This window comes from Ips typographus, linkage group LG1 (genome assembly GCF_016097725.1).
Source record: "Ips typographus isolate SLU linkage group LG1, UJ_Ityp_2.0, whole genome shotgun sequence".
NCBI lineage: Eukaryota > Metazoa > Arthropoda > Insecta > Coleoptera > Curculionidae > Ips > Ips typographus.
The window spans coordinates 28,610,079-28,617,100 of record NC_138422.1 but is presented as its reverse complement, the minus strand read 5'-3'; positions in this window follow the sequence as shown (position 1 = coordinate 28,617,100).

The window sequence follows — 7,022 nt, the reverse complement described above, 5'->3', positions numbered from 1 at the left end:
CACCTTCAATATTTCTAGTATAGTTACACTGTTGTGTTTCAGTCAAATAGGTATTTTCAATTGTTTGTAATTTTTTGAAGAAGAAACATAATTTCTTCTGAGGCTACTTGAAAAAAACGGAGAGACTGAGAGAAACAAAGAAGATAGAGAAAGTAAAATGACAGTTAACGAAAGAAAATAAGTAAATTATTTGCTTTTTAGAAGTACCTTAAGTTTGAGGGTGTTTTGAGCCGGAAATCCAAATTTTAAATTTAAATTGTATTGGAAAATTATCAGAAATTTAAAGTAAAAAATAACACCTGTCAAACTTTGTGCAATAGGTCCTTAAGTTTGTATTAACAGCTGTTTTATTTGCATAATTTAATACAGCTGGCGTTTGTCTGCTGCTTTTTACTGTCACGCAGCTCCCCTTTTACTTAACAAGGGTTCTTTAACTGCTATTTCCATTTTGGTTAACCTTCCAGATTTATTAGGTCAGCCTCCTACATTTCTACATTATTTAGGACATCTAGTCCCGAATACAATTGTCTAATTAACTCTTTTTGCTTATCCAGAACAGCTTTTACTACCTCTTAGTGAACTAACTAACACAAACTAACCTAACCTCATCCAAATCGTTCTTCTATCACTACAACCTGTATCCAAATTAGAGCTCAAAATTTCTTGTTAAGTTTATTACAGCTCCAATAGCTCTAATCAGTTCAAATTTTCATGATGCTTAAGGTGTTTGAATTAAGTTATCAAATATACAAGTATTTTTTGGAGCCTATAATTATTTCAAGTTGCCTTACAGTCTCATAAGTGACTTTCCAGCTGAACTAAAACAAGTTTCTAAATGAATTTAAACTTCTCACGATATTTTTACTGTTTTTTTAACTAATTTTTGATTTTAATTGGTATTTCTGATTCTAATTCTTGGTACTCCATTCCAGTATTAGAGTTACATAAATTAGATTAGTAGATTGTAACAAAACCATGACTTCAAATTTGATTCTAAACTTTTTCGACCTAACTTAAATATCTTATTGATCTTTTGGCTCCTAGAAACTTTAGTTCTAGAGTATTTAAAAATGTAACAATATACAGAATTAATGTTCCATTTGGCATAAGCAATGTTATGACCAGAAGTGTCATAACGTTGTATTTGTATTGGGTATATGTTGACTTGACTATGTCAAAAATCGTTCAAAACTATGTAGTTTATGGCCGCATTCGTTTTCAAGCTCCATAGAGCGAGCAAAACTATTCCTCTCGACATTTTTCTTTGTCTTGACTTTTTTTTTTCTTTCGACTTTTTTTTTCGTCTCGATTTTTTTTCATTCTCTCGACTTTTTTTTTTCTCTCGACTTTTTTTTATTGTCTCGACGTTTTTTTTTCCTCTCGACATTTTTCTTTGTCTTGACTTTTTTTTTTCTCTCGACATTTTTTTTTGTCTCGACTTTTTTTTTCCTCTCGACATTTTTCTTTGTCTTGACTTTTTTTTTCTCTCGAAATTTTTTTTTGTCTCGACTTTTTTTTTCCTCTCGACATTTTTCTTTGTCTCGACTTTTTTTTTTTTCTATAGACATTTTTTTTTTCTCTCGACTTTTTTTTTTTGTCTCGACTTTTTTTTTCCTCTCGACATTTTTCTTTGTCTTGACTTTTTTTTTTTCTCTCGACTTTTTTTTTTGTCTTGACTTTTTTTCTTTCTCTCGACTTTTTTTTTTCTCTCGACATTTTTCTTTGTTTTGACTTTTTTTTTTCTCGAGACATTTTTTTTCTCTCGACATTTTTTTTTTCTCTCTACTTTTTTTTTTCCTCTACTTTTTTTTTCCTCTCGACATTTTTCTTTGTCTCGACTTTTTTTTTCCTCTCTACATTTTTCTTGTATGAGAACTACGAAAACAGTAAGAGATGCAGAGTTGCTTAAATTTAGTACAGCAAAGTTCAATAATTGTCACAAAAATTACTTCCGGAGATATCCGAAAAAACACGAGAGAGAAATGCCAAAAGGGGTATTTTCGAAGAGAGAAGATTGATTATCAGTCACAGTTTTTTTCGAATTCTAACCTAAAATTCACACAAATCAACATAGGTTGGTCATCATTTAATTTAGTCCTTTCAGAATCTGCTAAAAAAAAATTGATGATGGTTACCAAACAACAGAAACGTGAAACTTCAAATGTAACGTTGTCCCAATTTTAGAAGGAAAAAGTTGCCTGACAAAGTGTCAATTACTCTGATTTATTTTCAGTCTCAAGAAAAATAAAAACTAAATTCCAAAATCTCTTAAAGTAATCAGATCAATCAATCCTCTCTTATCTTTTTCGAAATTTCCATACTTAAACACAAATTTAATTAAGTACTTTGATATTCCTAAATAAAATATTTCACACGTCTAGGGGAAGTCGTAAGAAGGAACTAGAACAACAGCGGAAATCTAACAGTAAAAGCGCAACGGATATTCGATGAATGATAATTCAAACATCCTGGGCTAAACCCAATCGACTTATAATAAGTACAAACGTATATTGACCTAAGTGAATAAGAAGTCCGGGTATACGGTTTCACTTGCTTTTTTTTCAAACTTTGAAGGAGAAATTTCTGTTATTAACAATCCTTCGAAAATATTACTGAAACTAATAAGTGTTCCACTTACGTAAGCCAATGTTGATCATTAGCCGGAGAAAAACATTATTACTAATTGAAGCTCCTTAAACGGACATGGAATTTTTACGTATATTATTCTAAGCGTGAATGCGTTGACGTATTATTAAAATTCAGGTCCGAGTACCGAATCTACCATTAAGGCGGTTTTTTTTTTAAAGCAAAAACTTAACGAAGCCCATTGGCGATTTTAACCGATTCGCTTTGTAAAAATTGATTCAAGCGTGTCCTGATGAAAATTAATGCCTGTTAAATTTCCCGAAAATATAATGGGATAAATGCGGATTTGCTTTATTTATGGCAGTAGCAATGAAAGGCTGCGCTGGTGAATAAAAGCTGAAGAATATAATGCGGTTCGTATAAATACGAAGGAGCCTTCGAGCTGCAAATAACCTGCCCATATTTAGGCTACATTACGGAATCGACGGCCGTAAAAAAATTGAAACGCCAATTTAGCAAATGATTAATGACATTTTTCGAATTTAAGTGGTTTTATTGGCATCCATTTACCCAATGTTAAGTATTGGTGTTGATGGTTTAAGAATTTATTTAGAAAATTTCAGTACGACTTGGTTTCAAATTGACGACGTTTTGGCATTCATTATGTTTTGTGTTATGTTTTACCGATTAAAAAATTAATAAATGCTATAAAATTTTAATGTTCTCTGTAGACTTTTCTTTGTATATTTTAAATCTCACTTACAACTTTGACTTTCCTTTAATTACGCCACAGAGAGTAAAAAGTAGAGTAAAAAATATTTTTAAACTAAAAAAAAGAACTTAATTATGATCATGCCTGCCTAAAAAAATAACACAAATGGAGTGTCCTGTTTTTCTTCATTTAAAATTTTTTGATTCAATAACCTTTTAAACAACAATGTTTTGAATCTTTTCAAAGTTCAATAATGACATACAGTATATTTGTAACACACACTGTATAATGGAAGAAACGTCTTACATATGACATTTCAAAATTTGGATTTTACCAAATTAAACTCTGTGTAGTTTCATGTTCCATACTATCCATACTATACAGGGTCATCCATCTATCCATGCATTTACAGATCTATTTTGGTAGATGCAACTTAAATTTCTAGGATTATGTGCGTAACTAATGGCGGCACTATATACAGGGTGATGAAGGTCTCACAGAAAACTTATGGCGAGATAAAGTTGTATCATTGGATATAACTGACATTTATGTGAAGAAATATGATTACTTTAGGATTTTACGAATTTTCCAATGATTGCTCCATTTTCTCGAAATGCACGGTAGTGTCATGAAACAGTGTTGCTAGTTCTAGCAATTTAAATCAGTTCTGAGTTAAGGATTTGTGAAAGAATTGGCTACACTGTACAGGGTGCTGCATTTTCGATGGTTTTACGGAGTACAGAGAAAACGGTAATAGATAGAAAAAAAGTAGCATACGTTTTCTGATCTCTTCTTCTGAGCTGAGATGACTGGCGAAAAGTGGGCGGCGCAAACTTCTTTTGTTTTAAAAATACGGGGGGTTTTCAAAAATTGGTAATTTTTGAACCTCTTGAGTATTTCAGTTGCTCTTAAAGGTATCAAAAAAGGAAGAACAGTTTCCGGTAGAAGTTTTCATGTAGAATCCAATGGCATAGTCAGTTTTTTTCTATTACGTTTAGTTTCTGACATATGACAGTAAGTTACATTTTTTTAAATGGATCATCCTATATATTTTTACGTAATTTAATTCTATTGATTTTTACCCTTTCAACGGTGTATTACAACATATAAGTTTGTAGAGGTTAACCCTGTTATTTTAAAAAAAGACCTTTGCTAAGCTAAAAAAAAGGCCAATATCTAAAATACCAAACAAAATTGGAAATCATATAAACTAACACATCAGGAAATTAAATATTTTTAATAAATCTTATTAAAAATCTAAGTTACAAACAGTTCTACCGTGACTTTAATAAGAAACGTGGCCATTTCTATTTTCTACTATTTTTAAGGTAGAAGTTGAAAAAACTGTTTATAAACGACATGTAACATGTTAATATGAACATAACCGAATTTTGTTTCGACTGTGGGTATTTTTATACATATTATTTAGCACTTTTTTGTTAATGCTTTTTTTCTAATTACCAAGATTAACGTTTACAAATTTATATGTTTTAATACACCGTTGAAAAAGTAAAAATCAACAAAATTAAATGAACTAAAAATATATAGGGTGTTCCATTTAAGAAAATATAACTTACTGTCATATGTCAGAAATTAAACGTAATAGAAAAAAACTGACTACGCCATTGGATTCTACGTCAAAACTTCTACCGGAAACCGTTTTTCCTTTTTTGATAACTTTAATAGCAAATGAAATACAGAGGGGGTTCCAAAATGACCAATTTTCAAAAGCCCCCCGTATCTTTGAAACAAAAGAAGTTTGCGCCGCCCACTTTTCGCCAGTCCTCTCAGCTCAGAAAAAGAGATCAGAACGCGTATGCTACTTTTTTTCTATCTATTACCGTTTTCTCTGTACCCCGTAAAACCATCAAAAATGCAGCACCCTGTACACTTAAAGGTGTAAGGTTTTATTCTTCAGGCGTTTTTTGGTTTTTTTAAGACAAAAATGTTTAGTATGAGAGATACTGAAAATTTTACGTTTTTGAGATATTGAATTTCAAAAAATAGGTAAAAAATTACTTCATGTATATTTCGATGTACCGGGTGGTCAACTAAGAATGCGAGATACTGTATCTGGGAAAAAAATCTAACTAAAAGGGACAAGAGACACATATTTAATAGTTATTTACCTAATAAGTGCGGAAAGTGGTACTTTCCCGCACGAGACTGCAGTTGCAAGCAGTTAAAGGGCGGGAAAGACGCTTTCTGCATGTATTAGGTACATACGAGTATAATTTTTCATTAAATTGAACGAAAATTTATAGTAAAATTACTAAAATGAAAGCCTCCGTTTGCAAAGATGATTAAAAGTGTATTCTTAATTGAGAAATCAGATATACATGTTTTTTTTTTTTGAAAAATAAAATGAGTGCGGAAAAGTAACTTAGTGCGGTAAAGTTACTTTTCCGCACTCATTTTCCTTTGCTTAAACATCTCATAAATGTGTATTTCCGCTCTACACATATAAACTTCAAAATTGCAGGTTTATTATTCATTTATTGCAAATTAATCTTGCAATGCAATGAAAAAGTAACTTTACCGCACCCGAGTAGGAAAAATATTTTGATTCCATCGTTGCCACATCTACATGAAATCAGTGGAATCATCACCCTATATCATTATTCGATTTTGCTACTTGGTCTCGACAATTTTTGTTCTAAAAAGTTTCTCTCTAAATTTTGTCGTTTTCCAGATATTTACCAATAATTAACATTGAAATTTTCAATATTTGGAAGGTTGTAATAGCCAAACGGTTGATGTTAGGACAAAACGGTTTGCAGGTTTCTATCTTACTTTTATAGTTTAAAAATTTTGATTATTTTGTGGTTGAACATTCTTAGATGTTACAAAAGTATGTGATTTTATGTTAAAAAGTTAAAAAATTGTTAATTTCTAATTAACTTTTCTTTTAAAAATATCCAAAATGATTTTAAAAACTTTGTAAATAAATGTTTATTTTATTATCTAAAATATATAAAAGTTTTTATTTATAAGAAAAAAAACACAGATTTATTGGAGGACTGAAAAGAAAAAAATGAACTAATTGGAAAACTAGATTTTGCACTTTTTTGATTTTGAAGATATTTGATGAAATTCTTACAATTTTAGCAAAAAACAAGTTAATGTATCTGGAAAAATGTAGAAACTGAAACGTTGAAAATGAAAACAAAATACACAAGGACAGGAAAATAGTTCTTAAAAAGTTACTCTGACAAATTAGAGATAATGCAGTACTTCTCTGAATTTTTTTTCTTTTTTGTTTTCGAAAATAACTCAAGAACGAAGCAAAAATTGAATGTTGTTAAAACGGTGTTGGATTGCAGATTAAATTCTCTAAAACATTCCATGTATAGACCATTGAATATTGGACACACTGTATAGGTAGGAAAAATTCAAATTTTGTACAGGAATTCAATGGTAAGAAGAAAAAATCACAAAAAACGATAGGAAAAGATATTTTGCTGAAGCAGATGTGACACTATCAGTCGTTTTGATGTAATTGATATTAATCAACTTTTTAAAATAATACAAACACAAAAAATACGGGTTTCTAGTTTCCCGTTTACATTTTGATACTTTGCGGTAAACGAAAAATGACCCAACCCTTGAAATTACTTGTAACCGGACTGGTACTGTTGATTCAACAAATGATTAGAAAATTAAACATCCTACACAAATAAGTGTAATTAGAAAGAAACTCTGATGAGTAAGAAAAGCGGCACAT